The following is a 20,597-nucleotide window of genomic DNA, read 5'->3' on the forward strand; positions in this document are numbered from 1 at the left end:
GTTGTCGCAATGCGGAAACGGAGCGATTTATCTGACGTCCAAAAATGGCATCATCAGTGGCTTTCGTGCCAAGTATGTAAGGATTTCCGATACGGCTACGTTTGTAAACTATCTATCCAAGGTGCGAGGGGGAGGGTGAGAAACTACAGTCCACGAAGCGCGAATACTCAGACTTTATTCTTGCAGTAATAAAGGACGAAAGCACTTAGTGACTTTACCCATAATTTCAAACATTTACGAAACATGCACTGACAACACCCACTACATTTACGTTGTCCATGCAGAAAATTGCCGAATCAGTCATTAGGTTTTAATTTATTACTTCTTTACTACTAATTGTGCCAACGGCCTTGCCACATTGGTAACACCGGTTCCCGTCAGACCACCGAAGTTAAGCGCTGTCGGGCTGGGCTAGAACTTGGATGGGTGACCATCCGGTCTGCCGAGCGCTGTTGGCACGTGGGATGCACTCAGCCCTTGTGAAGCGAACTGAGGAGCTACTTGATTGGGAAATAGCGGCTCCGGTCACGTAAACTGACATACGGCCGGGAGAGCGGTGTGCTGACACATGCCCCTCCATATCCGCATCCAGTAACGCCTGTGTCTGAGGATGACACGGCGGCCGGTCGTTAGCGTTGGGCCTCTATGGCCTGTTCGGGCGGAGTTTAGTTTACTACTAACTGTATTCGCTACACAATTTTCAGTCAATATTCATTCACACCATAGAATGAATCTGCATAATTATGTCATTCTGCGACACGTAGTTCAGGAGACATAGCGTTATAAACAATGAGACGCGCGAAAAAGTTCCACATCATGCATGACTTTTAGATTTATTACTTCTTTCGCAACACATTTCGGATGAAATATTCACATATAAAAACTAAACTAAACTCCGCCCGAACAGATCATGAAGGTGTTACCATTGCAGCAGGGCCGTTGGCAGTATTCACATATACCTCTGAATATATCTGCAAAATCATATCATTGTGGCTGCATGACGTCATAAACATTGAGCTGGGTAGCAACGAAACTGCAGAGCGAAATTCGCTGAAGATACAGGTAAAATATGTGGACAAATACGGTGAAATATATCAGACATACGTGAAATATGACATGTGCATACGCGGCTAAAGCCGGGTGTAAAGAACTTCTCCTAAATTCGTGCATCGATTTTAGCCAAACTTGACACATATATCACTCATTATCAGGAAAGAAATACTGTGGTGGTAAGAACCATCACCCTGCTGTGATGATAACGTGGAGAGGATGAGACGCACAGGCAGAGAGGGTGAAAGAGGAACTGCATTGAGAGATGGGAGCGGTGGAGATGGACAAAATGGTTCAAATGGCTATGATCACTATGGGACTTAACATCTTGAGGTCATCATTCTCCTAGAACTTAGAACTACTTAAACCTAACTAACCTAAGGACACCACACACATCCATGGCCGAGGCAGGATTCGAACCTGCGACCGTAGCAGTCGTGCGGTTCCGGACTGAAGCGTCTAGAACCGCTCGGTCACACCGGCCGGCCGGAGATGGACAGAGAGATGGCGAGGAGAAAATGGATAAACAAGGGGAAGAGGAAATGGACAGAGGGAGTGCGAAGGAATAGATGAACAGAGTGGGGAGAAACAGATGGACAAACAGATGGAGAAATAGCAGCTGTATAGAGAGAGGAGCAACAGAAGATGGACAGAGAGTGGTGGTGGAGGAATTGGACAGAGAGAGGGAGGAGAAGGAGATGGACAGAGAGGACTACATGGACAGATAGAGGGCGAAGTGAAAAATGCCGGGTAGTCAGCTGGTATATATGTAATATTGTTGTGACATGATGACAACGGTGAAAGAAAAAAGAGGGATTGGGAGTACAAAAAAAACCATATCAAATAGCATGTTATTTATTATCCGTTAGTGCTGCTGATTATCGTTCATAACTCAAAATTCTAAATAACATGGCAGAGAATTAGTGCAAAACACGATTTATCACACTGTGTAACAGTCGGCAGCGCAGATGAATTTCCGCGCCAGATACACTAGCACAGTTCGCTGTCCGCACAGTGAAATATTTCCATTTGTGCCTTCGCGGCCTGTCGATTCGTTATTCTTCCCAACTGTGACCTGATTAACACACACACACACACAACAGTACAGCTCCACTATTACTGAAGCGTTGTACAATATTTACACCCGCGCTGGCCGGTCACACAAAGCGCTATGCCACTGCGTATTGTCCCTGGGGCTTACCGTGTCGTCCACGCTCTGATTGCGCTCTGTAAATATTTGCTGCTGCCACGGCCCAATCTGTATTGGCGAAAAGGATTAAATGTGACTATCTTGCCCCCCCCCCCTGCCCCCGCCCACCTCCCCCCCCCCCCCCCCCGTCCCCTGTCGCCGTATGTTTGCATAACGCCTCGACATTTACCGTGTGCCACGGACACGGGACGGGAATGCATGCATGTATTAAAAGTAAGAGCCGAAGAGGTCACTGATTAGTAATCTCGTTAGCGTCTAACGATCTCGCACGTTTTTCTGAGAGCTTGTGACGTCGCAGGCATTCCCATTGTCTATATAACGTAGTGTCCAGCTCCACAGCGAAATATAGAAGGCAAAATTGGAGGGTTGTAGGCATGGTAGTAGAAAACAGACATGTAGGTACAGCTCGCACAAAATAACGTGGCCCTCTGCACAGGAAAGACGCATACCTCCTGCCGTGAGCACAGGACGCCTCCATTCTATGTTCCAAATAATGACTGCCTTCGTTAACTGTCGCCTGCCAACCTACGCAGTTTGAACGTTATCCTTGCGACATCTATCGATCACACAGCACAGCATCGCAGTTCTACAAACACTGCAGGAAAAGTTCTTCGTAACTGGGCACGTTACAGCAATTGCTAGCTTTTCTAGTTGCTCAGTAAAGAGAATAGAGGAAAAGGAGTTAATACAAGCACTTCTCAGGGCGTCATTGCTTAACGAAAGACACTGAAAAAAGAGAAATTTATAGGCAGGTAATACTACTCAACAAGTTGTCAGGGGACTGAGACATAATTTCCATGAAGCAAGTGTTCTTCATTTTACATTGTCAGTATCGTAGCGAGTGACTTTTTTTTCCCCTGGCCACATTATTTACCCGCTTTTCTTTTGTGAGATTTCCTTTGTGTGCGGACGAATTTGTATTGCTGTGGTTGAGCATTTGTTTTAGTACTCTAGTGGGAAACTGTTGACTTTGAACGTGTATACTTGTGGAATTACAGATCGTGCTGACATAAGCAATGGACACTGGGTGCTTCTAAATGAGGTGTAGCTACTCACGGAGATCCAGTGTGGACTGTAATTGTCGTATGACAGCGAAACAAGCTGGCCGGTGTGGCCGTGCGGTTAAAGGCGCTTCAATCTGGAACCGCGCGATCGCTACGGTCGGAGGTTCGAATCCTGCCTCGGGCATGGATGTGTGTGATGTCCTTAGGTTAGTTAGGTTTAAATATTTCCACGTTCTAGGGGACTGATGACCTCAGATGTTAAGTCCCAAAGTGCTCAGAGCCATTTTGAACAGCGACACATGGTAAATATGCAGTCAAAACAATTAGTTCCAAATGTGACCACCGAGAGCACATCTGGTGCTGAACACTGTTTATATGACGCTGTGACACCTATGCTGTTAACTTGATAAGTCATAGCGCGAGTGAAGAGGATGGCCATCGAGAAGAGGGGCTGTGCACTATTAGTGAAACTATTTTATTTGAGCTGCAATTAAAGTGCTGTGTTGAGAGAGCATCACTGACGGAAATGTCTGAGGACAGGTCCATGAGTTTAAATGGTTTGAAAAAGATGATGACGAAATTCGAGTGCAGGGATGAACTGGGCGGGGCATCTAAAAGAGGAAGGCGTCCTGTGTCGGCGGAAGTTATTGACGAGGTCGCTGTTGCTGTAACTGACCATGCAACATGTGCTCCTCGTAGTGCCTAGTGCTCGTGCAGTGTAACGAGAATTGTCCATCCCGTGGTCAACAGTACGGAAAGTTTTGCGGTCTATCCCCCGTCGAAGGTTCGAGTCCTCCCTTGGGCATGGGTGTGTGTATTGTCCATAGCCTAAGTTAGTTTAAGTTGGATTAAGTAGTGTGTAAGCTTAGGAACCCATGACCTATGACCGAGCGAGGTGGCGCAGTGGTTAGACACTGGACTCGCATTCGGAAGGACGACGGTTCAATCCCGCGTCCGGCCATCCTGATTTAGGTTTTCCGTGATTTCCCTAAATAAGTCCAGGCAAATGCCGGGATGGTTCCTCTGAAAGGACACGGCCGACTTCCTTCCCCATCCTTCCCTAATCCGATGAGACCGATGACCACGCTGTCTGGTCTCCTTCCCCAAACAAACCAACCAACCATGACCTATGGAGTCGGTCCCATAAGATCTTACCACAAATTTACAATTATTTTGCGGTCTGTTTTAACTGCTACCCATAGAAGATCCAGACGTCGCAGCAACTGAAACCTAGTGGAATGTACTATGGAATGAAGAGGCACATTTTACACTACAGGGTGCAGTTGTTACTCAGAACTTCGGAATTTGGAGTACTGCTAAGATGCGTGTTGCGCAGGAAGAGACACTTCGCTCGCCGTATGTGCCTGTATTGTTTGGATTCACAAGCACCTCTATTCTCAGTCCGTTATTCTCTGAAGAGAATAACCCATAGGATCTGTCAGGGTGCACCGTGACGTCTGCACGTTATCTACAGGGCGACTCACTATTACCAGCAATAATAACTCTGAAAGTATGATAGGAAATGAAAAGTTTGTGGGACAGAAGTTGCATGGGACAACGGGAGCCATAATATGACGTTGGTTTTTTCGTTGCTAGGTGGGATCGCTTCAGAGATACGAAGGTCAACTTTGTTTTTTTCAAATGGGAAGCTATAGCGGGGTACTTATTTTGTGACAGCGGCCACCGAGACGAATCCAATGATGTGTAGCAGTAAGGTCTTTGAAGATCAACGGCCGGCCGGAGTGGCCGAGCGTTTCTAGGCGCTACAGTCCGGAGCCGCGCGACCGCTACGGTCGCAGGTTCGAATCCTGCCTCAGGCATGGATGTGTGTGATGTCCTTAGGTTAGTTAGGTTTAAATAGTTCTAAGTTCTAGGGGACTGATGACCTCAGAAGTTAAGTCCCATAGTGCTCAGAGCCATTTGAGCCATTTTTGAAGATCAACGAAGGTGACAAAGCAACGAAGGTGACAAGGAATGCGCTTCGATAAGTGCTGATGTGATAAGGAATTCCACTTAATCCATGATTGCAGCACTGCAATGATACCAATGGTCACCACTTCTGTAAATGGAAGTTCATGCCGCCGGTCTGGCCAGCTATCTCCAGACCAGCTCACTGTTCTAAGTCCATCACCGCGGACATACAAGGAAACCCTTGGGTATGAGGTCGCAAGTTCAATCTTTAATAAGGCACATTTGAAATTGTTGTGTTAAAAATTACGACAGGAAAAATGTTAGCTGTTAACGACTCGCGATGTGCTTCAGGTTTACAGAAAATATCTCGGAGGTGCGAAGATCTAACTTCTATGGAATTTTTGCATTAAACTTCACAAAATGGACATCGTAGACATTTAAGAAGAGTTGAAAACAAACCATTAACTTGGACCATGAACACTAAACGCCTTCCTGCGAAATGACAGTGGCACTGGTTACGGTGTGATTTTTGATGGTGAAATTGTGCTCGTCTTTTCGTCTGGAAGGCAATGACGATAGTGATGACGGATTAGCTGACGAAGTTCGTGCTCAGTCTGAAGACATTGTGACACATAAAATGGCAAAAACGTAGCTGGAAAAGATAATGGTTTATTGGGAAGGCCTCAATGACTGATTAGAGTCCGCCTTGGAAATGAGACCCGATGGCGAGCGAAAATGTATTTGGAGACGCTCTGGACGGCAGTGGGATATCAAGCTGACTGGCAGCCGTCATACGGCCTGACAACCAGAGTTGAGGTCCAGGGTGCCGTTTCCTCTCGTAGCAGGACGCTTTTGGGTCGTCACCCGCGGCATCCTGACACCACAGCGGTAAGTGGACGAGTTCTACGCTCTGTTTTATTGCACTTCATGGCAACCCTATCTCGGCTTACATTTCAGCAAGATAATTCCCGTCCGCTCACGGCGAGAGTTTATACTGAGAGTCTTCAGCTCGCCAAAACCTACCTTCGCCAGCAAAGTCGCCGGATATCTCTCCAACTGAGAACGTTTGTAGCATTATGGGCAGGGCCCTGCAACCATCTCGGGATTTTGATGACCTAACTCACCAGTGGAATTACAAACATGTTCCGGGAAAATCAGGAATACAGAAATACAAGTCGCTGAGGAATGAAATAAATAAGAAGTGCAGGGAAGCTAAGACGAAATGGCTGCAGGAAAAATGTGAAGACATCGAAAAAGATATGATTGTCGGAAGGACAGACTCAGCATACAGGAAAGTCAAAACAGCCTTTGGTGACATTAAAAGCAACGGTGGTAACATTAAGAGTGCAACGGGAATTCCACTGTTAAATGCAGAGCAGAGAGCAGATAGGTGGAAAGAATACATTGAAAGCCTCTATGAGGGTGAAGATTTGTCTGATGTGATAGAAGAAGAAACAGGAGTCGATTTAGAAGAGATAGGGGATCCAGTATTAGAATCGGAATTTAAAAGAGCTTTGGAGGACCTACGGTCAAATAAGGCAGAAGGGATAGATAACATTCCATCAGAATTTCTAAAATCATTGAGGGAAGTGGCAACAAAACGACTATTCACGTTGGTGTGTAGAATATATGAGCCTGGCGATGTACCATCTGACTTTCGGAACAGCATTATCCACACAATTCCGAAGATGGCAAGAGCTGAAAAGTGCGAGAATTATCGCACAATCAGCTTAACAGCTCATGCATCGAAGCTGCTTACAAGAATAATATACAGAAGAATGGAAAAGAAAATTGAGAATGCGCTAGGTGACGATCAGTTTGGCTTTAGGAAAAGTAAAGGGACGAGAGAGGCAATTCTGACGTTACGGCTAATAATGGAAGCAAGGCTAAAGAAAAATCAAGACACTTTCATAGGATTTGTCGACCTGGAAAAAGCGTTCAACAATATAAAATGGTGCAAGCTGTTCGAGATTCTGAAAAAAGTAGGGGTAATCTATAGGGAGAGACGGGTCATATACAATATGTACAACAACCAAGAGGGAATAATAAGAGTGGACGATCAAGAACGAAGTGCTCTTATTAAGAAGGGTGTAAGACAAGGCTGTAGCCTTTCGCCCCTACTCTTCAATCTGTACATCGAGGAAGCAATGATGGAAATAAAAGAAAGGTTCAGGAGTGGAATTAAAATATAAGGTGAAAGGATATCAATGCTACGATTCGCTGATGACATTGCTATCCTGAGTGAAAGTGAAGAAGAATTAAATGATCTACTGAACGGAATGAACAGTCTAATGAGTACACAGTATGGTTTGAGAGTAAATCGGAGAAAGACGAAGGTAATGAGAAGTAGTAGAAATGAGAACAGCGAGAAACTTAACATCAGGATTGGTGGTCACAAAGTCAATGAAGTTAAGGAATTCTGCTACCTAGGCGGTAAAATAACCAATGACGGACGGAGCAAGGAGGACATCAAAAGCAGACTCGCTATGGCAAAAAAGGCATTTCTGGCCAAGAGAAGGCTACTAATATCAAATACCGGCCTTAATATGAGGAAGAAATTTCTAAGGATGTACGTCTGGAGTACAGCATTGTATGGTAGTGAAACATGGACTGTGGGAAAACCGGAACAGAAGAGAATCGAAGCATTTGAGATGTGGTGCTATGTTGAAAATTAGGTGGACTGATAAGGTAAGGAATGAGGAGGATCTAGCAGAATACGAGAGGAAACGAATATGTGGAAAACACTGATAAGGAGACGGGACAGGATGATAGGACATCTGCTATGACATGAGGAAATGACTTCCATGGTACTAGAGGGAGCGGTAGAGGGCAAAAACTGTAGAGGAAGACAGAGATTGGAATACGTCAAGCAAATAATTGAGGACGTAGGTTGCAAGTGCTACTCTGAGATGAAGAGGTTAGCACAGGAAATGAATTCGTGGCGGGCCGCATCAAACCAGTCAGTAGACTGATGAAAAAAAAAAAAAAAAAAAAAAGCCTCACCAGTTGGACAGAATTTGGCACAATGTCCCTCATGAGGACGTCGAACAAATCTACAAATCAGTGCCAAGCCGACGGTATTCCTCATGAGCCATGAGGACATCCAACAAATCTATAAATCAGTGCCAAGCCGACGGTATCCCTCATGAGGACATCCAACAAATCTATAAATCAGTGCCAAGCCGACGGTATCCCTCTTGAGGCATCCAACAAATCTATAAATCAGTGCCAAGCCGAATAACTGCTTGCATAAGGGCCAGAGGTAGACCGACGCGTTATTGAGTGGCTGGATTTGTGAAGCTCTTTCTCCTTCTTTCTCCTGAATAAATCATCCTATTTTTTTTTCGAAATATCTTTTCGACATATACCGATTTCCGTCCCATTGGGATAATTTCTTCGTGGCGCGTCCCTTTTTTTTGTCTTAGAGTGTATATCGTTTGTGTCTATCTCGTTTAACCCACGTGATTCTAATTTTCTTCTGAATTTCCGGATTGTCCGGGACATAGTCCGACCTATTCCGACACGAATTCATGCCGCTGTACCGAAAGTTTTTCACGGAAGTCCTCGATAGAAACTACCGGGGGATGTGGTGCAGTACATTGAAACACTGGGTTCACATTCAGGAAGATGTGAGTTCAGTACTCCATTCTGATTTAGATGTACCGCGATTTCGCAAAATTCCCTGAAGACATACGCCTGCATGGTTCCTATGTAAAGGACCCGACCAGTTCCCTTCCCCATACTTAGCTCGTGCTCAGGCCTTAATCTCTAGTCATCCGTTCTTCTCTGATAGCTAATGGGCGTTCTACGAGACTGTAAAACAAACGGGTATCACTACAATAGCAGGGAGCTTTAAACTATTTCTCACCACAGGAAGAGAACTGATAAGCCTGAAATGAAATACGAAAGATTTATTACATTTTAAGCTCCGAGAGGAGTACATCTACATGTACGTGATTACTCTGCTATTCACAATAAAGTGTGCCTAACGGAAGATTCAATGAACCAGCTTCAAGCTGTCTCTCTGCCGTTCCACTCTCGAACAGCGCGCGCGAAAAACGAACACCAAGCTTTATCCATCCAGAACATTACATTCGCTTCGAAATTTATCAGTTCATATGTTAATTATGTAAGTATCATCTGTCATTCTGAACGCAATGACAGAATACAAAAACAGTGCTGGACATTCAGTGCCGCGTTAACATATTTTTTTCATTTGTTTCCACACATTACAAATTTCCCAACAGAGTGCATTGAATACGCATTGACTTATTGACACGCCCGCTGTTAAATTTTTTAGTATTTGCTTCCAGTCTCTTCGCGTGTGAAATGTGCTGTTTTATTACTCGTTACTTATCAACTGGGAACTATACATGCACGTAATCAGCGATTGATTTTCGTCACCAGTGTCAGTCAGACCTGTAATTGCCCACCTACTGGCCTTCACAACCGTCCAAACGAGAAGTTTTCGTGCTTTATAAACTGATATGCGTCCACAAGAAGAAGAGATAAACCACTGCTAAAATTACGGAGGTTGTTGTGGGGTATTTTCTGAATTCTTTGGTGTACGGGAAGGGTGGTCTGTGGTGGCTCGATTCGGAATAATTGCATTTCTGGCACAACTTTGAAATGCAGAAAGGTCTTGATCGCACAACTCTTTTTGAACTGTTACGCGTTTCAAAATTTCGTCATCACGCTGAACTTGTGGAGTGAAGTGTACAAGAAAGTTAATCATAGGAAATATATACATAAGTATGCATCTAGGTATTCCAGTATACAAAAATTTCAGTTACAATCGGACTCATAAAAATCAAACTTTAGTACAAAGCTCACGATAGACTGAATAGAATACAAATCTCATCTCATGTAGGCAAATCTGACAGTGCCATTGTCTATTCGAATAGAACCAGTACCAAACTGAGTGTGGTGATTAATCTAACAAAGAGGTAAACGAAGGCCAGTAGGTGGCGCTAGCATTAACCATAGAAAACAAATCAAAGAGTAACTTGACAAACTTCTATGCACGCGATTAAGTTCATGTCAGCACCTCGTGACCAACTTGACAAAATACATTTATGCTACTTTTATGGAAGAAGAATTCAAATACTAACAGTATGAAAAGTGCGTCGTTAGGTACCAATTATTAGGTAAATAATTCTGTTATGTCATTAATTACATGTAGTAATTGGATAAGCAGCTGAGCAGCAAGTCGTATACTCCTAGCTCACTCATTTGTTACATAGTTTAACTCTTAATTTCTTTGCGTGTTTTTGGTTCTTGCATTGTTTAATTCATAAATTTTGGGCGTATTATAGTATTTGAGAGTGTAGCATCGTGTTTTAGTACCTGAATAGTGTAATTTCGCTTAGTCTCCTTCCGCCGCCGAGCAGTGTCAGCAGTGCGCAAGTAGCAGCATTACTGCATTTACTAGGAAATCTTGTATTTTAATAACCGTTTAAATTTTGTCGATTTGTTTGCGCTCTCTGTAGATTAGTTCAGACGTTCTTAGCAAAACAGTTTTTAGCATGGATAGGGACTGCAACTGCTGTGTTCGGATGCAGGCTGAGTTGGCATCCCTTCGCTCCCAGCTTCAGGCAGTGTTGGCTTCGGTCACACAGCTTGAGGCTGTTGCCAATGGGCATCACTGTGGGGGTCGGGATGGGGGTTTGTCGGGGACGGCCAGCTCGTCCCACGCATCCCCTGATCGGACTACGACTGTGGTTGCCCGGGATACTGCCCGCATTGAGGCTGATCCCTCACCTGTGGTAGAGTGGGAGGTCGTTTCAAGGTGTGGCAGGGGGCGAAAGACATTCCGGAGGGCTGAACGGAAAGCCTCTCCAGTTTGTCTGACGAACCGGTTTCAGGCTCTGTCTCAGGCTGATACTGATCTTCGGCCTGACATGGCTGCTTGTCCTGTTCCAGAGGTTGCCCCTCAGTCTGCAAGATCCGGGCAGTCGCAGAGGGTGGGCTTACTGGTAGTTGGGAGCTCCAACGTCAGGCGCGTAATGGGGCCCCTTAGGGAAATGGCAGCAAGAGAGGGGAAGAAAACCAATGTGCACTCCGTGTGCATACCGGGGGGAGTCATTCCAGATGTGGAAAGGGTCCTTCCGGATGCCATGAAGGGTACAGGGTGCACCCATCTGCAGGTGGTCGCTCATGTCGGCACCAATGATGTGTGTCGCTATGGATCGGAGGAAATCCTCTCTGGCTTCCGGCGGCTATCTGATTTGGTGAAGACTGCCAGTCTCGCTAGCGGGATGAAAGCAGAGCTCACCATCTGCAGCATCGTCGACAGGACTGACTGCGGACCTTTGGTACAGAGCCGAGTGGAGGGTCTGAATCAGTGGCTGAGACGGTTCTGCGACCGTGTGGGCTGCAGATTCCTTGACTTGCGCCGTAGGGTGGTGGGGTTTCGGGTTCCGCTGGATAGGTCAGGAGTCCACTACACGCAACAAGCGGCTACACGGGTAGCAGGGGTTGTGTGGCGTGGGCTGGGCGGTTTTTTAGGTTAGATGGCCTTGGGCAAGTACAGAAAGGGCAACAGCCTCAACGGGTGCGGGGCAAAGTCAGGACATGCGGGGACCAAGCAGCAATCGGTATTGTAATTGTCAACTGTCGAAGCTGCGTTGGTAAAGTACCGGAACTTCAAGCGCTGATAGAAAGCACCGAAGCTGAAATCGTTATAGGTACAGAAAGCTGGCTTAAGCCAGAGATAAATTCTGCCGAAATTTTTACAAAGGTACACACGGTGTTTAGAAAGGATAGATTGCATGCAACCGGTGGTGGAGTGTTCATCGCTGTTAGTAGTAGTTTATCCTGTAGTGAAGTAGAAGTGGATAGTTCCTGTGAATTATTATGGGTGGAGGTTACACTAAACAACCGAACTAGGTTAATAATTGGCTCCTTTTACCGACCTCCCGACTCAGCAGCATTAGTGGCAGAACAACTGAGAGAAAATTTGGAATACATTTCACATAAATTTTCTCAGCATGTTATAGTCTTAGGTGGAGATTTCAATTTACCAGATATAGACTGGGACACTCAGATGTTTAGGACGGGTGGTAGGGACAGAGCATCGAGTGACATTATACTGAGTGCACTATCCGAAAATTACCTCGAGCAATTAAACAGAGAAGCGACTCGTGGAGATAACATCTTGGACCTACTGATAACAAACAGACCCGAACTTTTCGAATCTGTATGTACAGAACAGGGAATCAGTGATCATAAGGCCGTTGCAGCATCCCTGAATATGGAAGTTAATAGGAATATAAAAAAAGGGAGGAAGGTTTATCTGTTTAGCAAGAGTAATAGAAGGCAGATTTCAGACTACCTAACAGATCAAAACGAAAATTTCTGTTCCGACACTGACAATGTTGAGTGTTTATGGAAAAAGTTCAAGGCAATCGTAAAATGCGTTTTAGACAGGTACGTGCCGAGTAAAACTGTGAGGGACGGGAAAAACCCACCGTGGTACAACAACAAAGTTAGGAAACTACTGCGAAAGCAAAGAGAGCTCCACTCCAAGTTTAAACGCAGCCAAAACCTCTCAGACAAACTGAAGCTAAACGATGTCAAAGTTAGCGTAAGGAGGGCTATGCGTGAAGCGTTCATTGAATTCGAAAGTAAAATTCTATGTACCGACTTGACAGAAAATCCTAGGAAGTTCTGGTCTTACGTTAAATCAGTAAGTGGCTCGAAACAGCATATCCAGACACTACGGGATGATGATGGCATTGAAACAGAGGATGACACGCGTAAAGCTGAAATACTAAACACCTTTTTCCAAAGCTGTTTCACAGAGGAAGACCGCACTGCAGTTCCTTCTCTAAATCCTCGCACAAACGAAAAAATGGCTGACATCGAAATAAGTGTCCAAGGAATAGAAAAGCAACTGGAATCACTCAATAGAGGAAAGTCCACTGGACCTGACGGGATACCAATTCGATTCTACACAGAGTACGCGAAAGAACTTGCCCCCCTTCTAACAGCCGTGTACCGCAAGTCTCTAGAGGAACGGAGGGTTCCAAATGATTGGAAAAGAGCACAGATAGTCCCAGTCTTCAAGAAGGGTCGTCGAGCAGATGCGCAAAACTATAGACCTATATCTCTTACGTCGATCTCTTGTTGAATTTTAGAACATGTTTTTTGCTCGCGTATCATGTCATTTCTGGAAACCCAGAATCTACTATGTAGGAATCAACATGGATTCCGGAAACAGCGATCGTGTGAGACCCAACTCGCCTTATTTGTTCATGAGACCCAGAAAATATTAGATACAGGCTCCCAGGTAGATGCTATTTTTCTTGACTTCCGGAAGGCGTTCGATACAGTTCCGCACTGTCGCCTGATAAACAAAGTAAGAGCCTACGGAATATCAGACCAGCTGTGTGGCTGGATTGAAGAGTTTTTAGCAAACAGAACACAGCATGTTGTTATCAATGGAGAGACGTCTACAGACGTTAAAGTGACCTCTGGCGTCCCACAGGGGAGTGTTATGGGACCATTGCTTTTCACAATATATATAAATGACTTAGTAGATAGTGTCGGAAGTTCCATGCGGCTTTTCGCGGATGATGCTGTAGTATACAGAGAAGTTGCTGCATTAGAAAATTGTAGCGAAATACAGGAAGATCTGCAGTGGATAGGCACTTGGTGCAGGGAGTGGCAACTGATCCTTAACATAGACAAATGTAATGTATTGCGAATACATAGAAAGAAGGATCCTTTATTGTATGATTATATGATAGCGGAACAAACACTGGTAGCAGTTACTTCTGTAAAATATCTGGGAGTATGCGTACGGAACGATTTGAAGTGGAATGATCATATAAAACTAATTGTTGGTAAGGCGGGTACCAGGTTGAGATTCATTGGGAGAGTGCTTAGAAAATGTAGTCCATCAACAAAGGAGGTGGCTTACAAAACACTCGTTCGACCTAAACTTGAGTATTGCTCATCAGTGTGGGATCCGTACCAGGTCGGGTTGACGGAGGAGATAGAGAAGATCCAAAGAAGAGCGGCGCGTTTCGTCACTGGGTTATTTGGTAACCGTGATAGCGTTACGGAGATGTTTAATAAACTCAAGTGGCAGACTCTGCAAGAGAGGCGCTCTGCATCGCGGTGTAGCTTGCTCGCCAGGTTTCGAGAGGGTGCGTTTCTGGATGAGGTATCGAATATATTGCTTCCCCTTACTTATACTTCCCGAGGAGATCACGAATGTAAAATTAGAGAGATTAGAGCGCGCACGGAGGCTTTCAGACAGTCGTTCTTCCCGCGAACCATACGCGACTGGAACAGGAAAGGGAGGTAATGACAGTGGCACGTAAAGTGCCCTCCGCCACACACCGTTGGGTGGCTTGCGGAGTATCAATGTAGATGTAGATGTAGATGTAGTATGATACTAAATGAAATTTCTGTAGCCTACATTAGAGTGCTTATGTATTTGTTTGCTATTATTAATTTTCTTGTACACTTCATTCCACAGCGTCAGTCTGAAGATGAAATTTTGAAACGAGTAACGCTTAATAAAGAACTGTGCGATCAAGACCTTTCTATATTACAAGGTTGTGTCAAATCTGAATGGTCACCTGCCTCTACCATGGATGTATTTCTCCATGAAGTACTGCTAATTGCATATCATTTGATTTCTTATCTCCGGGTATCTTCGTATCTGTACTGCATTCAAAGTAACTGCAGCACAGTGCAAACATCAATGGTATTACCTAACCACGATATTATTGAACTTGCCCTCCTGTGGCCGCCACGGCAAACAGGCGATGAGGTTATAATAAACAAATACGGTGGTGTCTACAGGAAACGCACCGTACTGTGAATGGTTTCAGGACAGTTGTGACGAATGGTACAGTGTATGCTCGTGAAATATTACCGCAAAACTCCCGATACACCTATCGACGCGTCTCACTTTCAGGTGCAGTAGTGTTGTTGTCGACAAATGTGCACTGAACGTCTTGTTTGCAAAAAAATTAGTCCCATTCACTCACGGTCCCTGCTGTTTACAACAGTAATGCCCACTTTACTCATCCTCTCAAGCTTCCCTTAAATATTGCTCGGTTCTGTCTCGGGTTTGTTTATCCGGCAGTGTTAGTTGCACGTTTACAATGATATTAATATGGGAGGCTTTAATGGTGAAGGGTCGCTGCACGATGATCCGGCTGCTGTGTAAGCACGGTTACCGGGAGATACATTATACACTGAAGCGCCAAAGAAACTGGTGTAGACATGCGTATTCTAATACAGAGACATGTAAACAGGCAAAATACTGCGCTGCCGTCGGCAACGCCTATATAAGACAACAAGTGTCTGGCGGAGTTGTTAGATCGGATACTGCTGCTACAATGGCGGGTTGTCAATGTTTAAGTGAGTTTGAACGGGGTGTTATAGTGGGCACCGAGCGAATGGACGTGTACGGGTATGGAGACAACCTCACGAATCCATGACCCTGCATGTCAGCAGGGGACTGTTCAAGCTGATGGAGGCTTTGTAATGGTGTGGGGCGTGTGCAGTTGGAGTAATATTGGACTCCTGATACGTCTAGATACGACTCTGACAGGCGACACGTAGATAAGCGCCCTGTTTGATCACCTGCATCCATTTATGCCCATTGCCAATTTCGACAGATTTGGGCAATTCCAGCAGGGCAATACGACACCCCACCCGTCCAGAATTGCTACACAGTGGCTCCAGGAACACTCTTCCGAGCTCAAACACTTCTGCTGGCCACCAAACTCCCCAGACATGAATATTATTGAGCATAACTGGGATGAAGTAAATGAAGCAGGCAAAAAGGAATACAAACGTCTCAAAAATGAGATCGACAGGAAGTGCAAAATGGCAAAGTAGGGATGGCTAGAGGAAAAATGTAAGAATGCAGAGGCTTATCTCACTAGGGGTAAGATAGATACTGCCAACAGGAAAATTAAAGAGCCTTTTGGAGAAAAGAGAACCACTTGTATGAATATCAAGAGCTCAGATGGAAACCCAATTCTAAGCGAAGAAGGGAAAGCAGAAAGGTGGAAAGAATATATCGAGGGTCTATACAAGGGCGATGTACTTGAGGACAATATTATGGATATGTAAGAGGATGTAGATGACGATGAAATGGGAGATACGATACTGCGTGAAGAGTTTGACAGAGCACTGAAAGACCTGAGTCGAAACAAGGCCCCGGGAGTAGACAACATTCCATTAGAACTATTGACGGCCTTGGGAGAGCCAGTCATGACAAAACTCTACCATCTGGTGAGCAAGATGTATGAGACAGGCGAAATACCCTCACACTTCAAGAAGAATATAATAATTCCATTCCCAAAGAAAGCAGGTGTTGACAGATGTGAAAATTACTGAACTATCAGTTTAATAAGTCACAGCTGTAAAATACTAACGCGAATTCTTTACAGACGAATGGAAAAACTGGTAGAAGCGGACCTCGGGGAAGATCAGTTTGGATTCCGTAGAAATGTTGGAACATGTGAGGCAATACTGACCCTACGACTTATCTTAGAAGAAAGATTAAGGAAAGGCAAACCTACGTTTCTAGCATTTGTAGACTTAGAGAAAGCTTTTGACAATGTTGACTGGAATACTGTCTTTCAAATTCTAAAGGTGGCAGGGATAAAATACAGGGAGCGAAAGGCTACTTACAATTTGTACAGAAACCAGATGGCAGTATTAAGAGTCCAAGGACATGAAAGGAAGGCAGTGGTTGAGAAGGAGTGATACAGGGTTGTAGCCTCTCCTCGATGTTATTCAATCTGTATATTGAGCAAGCAGTAAAGGAAACAAAAGAAAAATTCGGAAGAGGTAAAAAAATCCATGGAGAAGAAATAAAAACTTTGAGGTTCGCCGATGACATTGTATTTCTGTCAGAGACAGCAAAGGACTTGGAAGAGCACTTGAATGCAGTGGACAGTGTCTTGAAAGGAGGATATAAGATGAACGTCAACAAAAGCAAAATGAGAATAATGGAAGGTAGTCGAATTAAATGGGGTGATGCTGCGGGAATTAGATTAGGAAATGAGACACTGAAAGTAGTAAAGGAGTTTTGCTATTTGGGGAGCAAAACAACTGATGATGGTCGAAGTAGAGAGGATATAGAATGTAGGGTGGCAATGGCAAGGAAAACGTTTATGAAGAAGAGAAATTTGTTAACATCTGGTATAGATTTAAGTGTCAAGAAGACGCTTCTAAAAGTATTTGTATGGAGTGTAGCCATCTATGGAAGTGAAACGTGGACGATAAATAGTTTAGACAAGAAGAGAATAGAAACTTTCGAAATGTGGTGCTACAGAAGAATGCTGAAGATGGGTAGGTCACATAACTAATGAGGAGGTATTGAATAGAACTAGGGAGAAGAGGAGTTTGTGGCACAACTTGACTAGAAGAAGGAATCGGTTGGTAGGACATGTTTTGAGGCATCAAGGGATCAGCAATTTAGCATTGGAGGGCAGCGTGGAGGTTAAAAATAGTATAGGGAGAGAAAGAGATGAATAGAGTAAGCAAATTCAGATGGATGTAGGTTGCAGTAAGTGCTTGGAGATGAAGAAGCTAGCACAGGATAGAGTAGCTTGGAGAGCTGCATCAAACCAGTCTCAGGACTGAAGACCACAACAACAGCAATTGGGATGCATTGCAACTTGCTGTTCAGAGGAGATCCGCACCCTCTCGTACTGTTACGGGTTTGTGGAGAGCCCTGCAGGATTCAAGGTATCAGTTCCCTCGAGCAGTACTTTAGACATTAGTCGAGTCCATGCCGCGTCGTACTGCGGCACTTCTACATCTACATCTACATACATACTCAGCAATCCACCATACGGTGCGTGGTGGAGGGTAACTCGTACCACAACTAGCATCTTCTCTCCCTGTTCCACTCCCAAACAGAACGAGGGAAAAATGACTGCCTATATGCCTCTGTACGAGCCCTAATCTCTCTTATCTTATCTTTGTGGTCTTTCCGCGAAATGTAAGTTGGCGGCAGTAAAATTATGCTGCAGTCAGCCTCAAATGCTGGTTCTCTAAATTTCCTCAGTAGCGATTCACGAATAGAACGCCTCCTTTCCTCTAGAGACTGCCACCCGAGTTCCTGAAGCATTTCCGTAACACTCGCGTGATGATCAAACCTAACAGTAACAAATCTAGCAGCCCGCCTCTGATTTGCTTCTATCTCCTCCCTCAATCCGACCTGATAGGGATCCCAAAAGCTCGAGCAGCACTCAAGTGTTTTATAAACGGTCTCCTTTACAGATGAACCACATCTTACCAAAATTCTACCAATGAACCGAAGACGAGTATCCGCCTTCCCCACAACTGCCTTTACATGCTTTACATGGAGTATTCTGCGTACTCGCGGGGCCCTTCACGAAATTAGGCAGGTGTACAAGTTTCTTTGGCTCTTCAGCGTATGGCACGTATTATACTTGCTAGGCGTACGGAGAATGCGGTTAAGCGTCAAACGGTTGCCGCCCTGCTGCTGTGGGCGCAGGAAGCCGGCAGCCTCACTGCTGCTGCCGGGTGCCGGTGGCGGCAAACTGAGCCAGGCAGCGGGCTGGCCGCTGCGAGGCATCTGGCGGCATCTGAGGTCTGTCTTTGTAGTCCTCGCTGCTCGTGCGTTGTTTCCTATAAAATTATACTTGTTCAGACAGTTCTAACGTATTGTGTGGACCGCCGTCCAGCTGATGACAGCTTTCAAGGCAATACTCTGCAGCCTATCCGCACAATCTGAAAGAACAGCGAAAAATGCGTCATCCCACTACAAGGGAAACACTCGGAGAAGAAGACGTTCAACAGTATTATGCACCAACACTAATTAAAATGAAGAAGAAAGAAAACCAGACCCAGATGAACTTGTGTTAATTAGTCCGTAGGCAGTTTTGACGACGATGAAGTAGTGAGGCTGATTGTGACACAACTCATTCCTGAAATGAAAAAGCTTAGAAAAATATGCTATTCCTAAACCATCCGTTGCATGCCATTCAGCGGATGATAGCCGGCGCTATACCTTGTAGTCCCTCACTAAGGCTTTGCAGGGACATTTTCACGTTCCTGCTGTTTCAGACCACTCCTAAACCTCGTCATTCCGTTTCTAAATTAAAAATTTAAACCCTTTTTAAGTGTCGTTTTGAATTAAACTACTGGCCATAAAAATTGCTACACCAAGAAGAAATGCAGATGATACACGGGTATTAATTGGACAATTATATTATACTAGAACTGACATGTGAGTACATTTTCACGCAATTTGGGTCCATAGATCCTGAAAAAAGCAGTACCTAGAACAACCACCTCTGGCCTTGATAACGGCCTTGATACACGGCATTGAGTCAAACAGAGCTTGTATGGCGTGTACAGGTACAGCTGCCCATGCAGCATCAACAAGATACCACAGTTCATCAAGAGTAGTGACTGCCGTATTGTGACGAGCCAGTTGCTTGGCCACCATTGACCAGACATTTTCAATTGGTGAGAGATCTGGAGAATGTGCTGCCAGGGCAGCAGTCGAACATTCTCTGTATCCAGAAAGACCCGTACAGGACCTGCAACATGCGGTCGTGCATTATCCTGCTGAAATGTAGGGTTTCGCAGGGATCGAATGAAGGGTAGAGCCACGGGTCGTAACACATCTGAAATGTAACGTCCACTGTTCAAAGTGCCGTCAATGCGAACAAGAGGTGAACGAGACGTGTAACCAATGGCACCGCATGCTATCACGCCGGGTGATACGCCAGTATGGCGATGACGAATACACGCTTCCAATGTGCGTTCACCGCGATGTCGCCAAACACGGATGCGACCATCATGATGCTGTGAACAGAACTTGGATTCATCCGAAAAAGTGACGTTTTGTCATTCGTACACCCAGGTTCGTCGTTGGGTACACCATCGCAGGCTCTCCTGTCTGTGATGCAGCGTCAACGGTAACTGCAGCCATGGTCTTCGAGCTGATAGTCCATGCTGCTAGAAACGTCGTCGAACTGTTAGTGCAGATGGTTGTTGTCTTGCAAACGTCCCCATCTGTTGACTCAGAGATCAAGACGTGGCTACACGACCCGTTGCAGCCATGCGGATAAGATGCCTGTCGTCTCGACTGCTAGTGATACGAGGCCGTTGGGATCCAGCACGGCGTTCCGTAGTACCCTCCTGAACTCACCGATTCCATATTCTGCTAACAGTCATTGGATCTCGGCCAATGCGAGCAGCAATGTAGCGATATGATAAACCGCAATCGCGATAGGCTACAATCCGGAAACGTGATGGAACGCATTTCTCCTCCTTACACGAGGCATCACAACAACGTTTGACCAGGAAACGGCGGTCAACTGCTGTTTGTGTATGTCAGCACGTTGTAGGTGTCGCCAACGGCGCCAAACTTGTATGATTGCTCTGAAAAGCTAGTCATTTGGATG

At 45.1% G+C, this 20,597-nt stretch overlaps 1 pseudogene; it reads left to right on the forward strand.

The window, feature by feature from the left end:
- The first annotated feature begins 340 nt into the window (after positions 1 to 340).
- On the forward strand, positions 341 to 458 carry LOC124552802 (annotated as a pseudogene).
- The last annotated feature ends 20,139 nt before the right edge of the window (positions 459 to 20,597 follow it).

Source organism: Schistocerca americana, chromosome 10, assembly GCF_021461395.2.
Source record: "Schistocerca americana isolate TAMUIC-IGC-003095 chromosome 10, iqSchAmer2.1, whole genome shotgun sequence".
Lineage (NCBI taxonomy): Eukaryota > Metazoa > Arthropoda > Insecta > Orthoptera > Acrididae > Schistocerca > Schistocerca americana.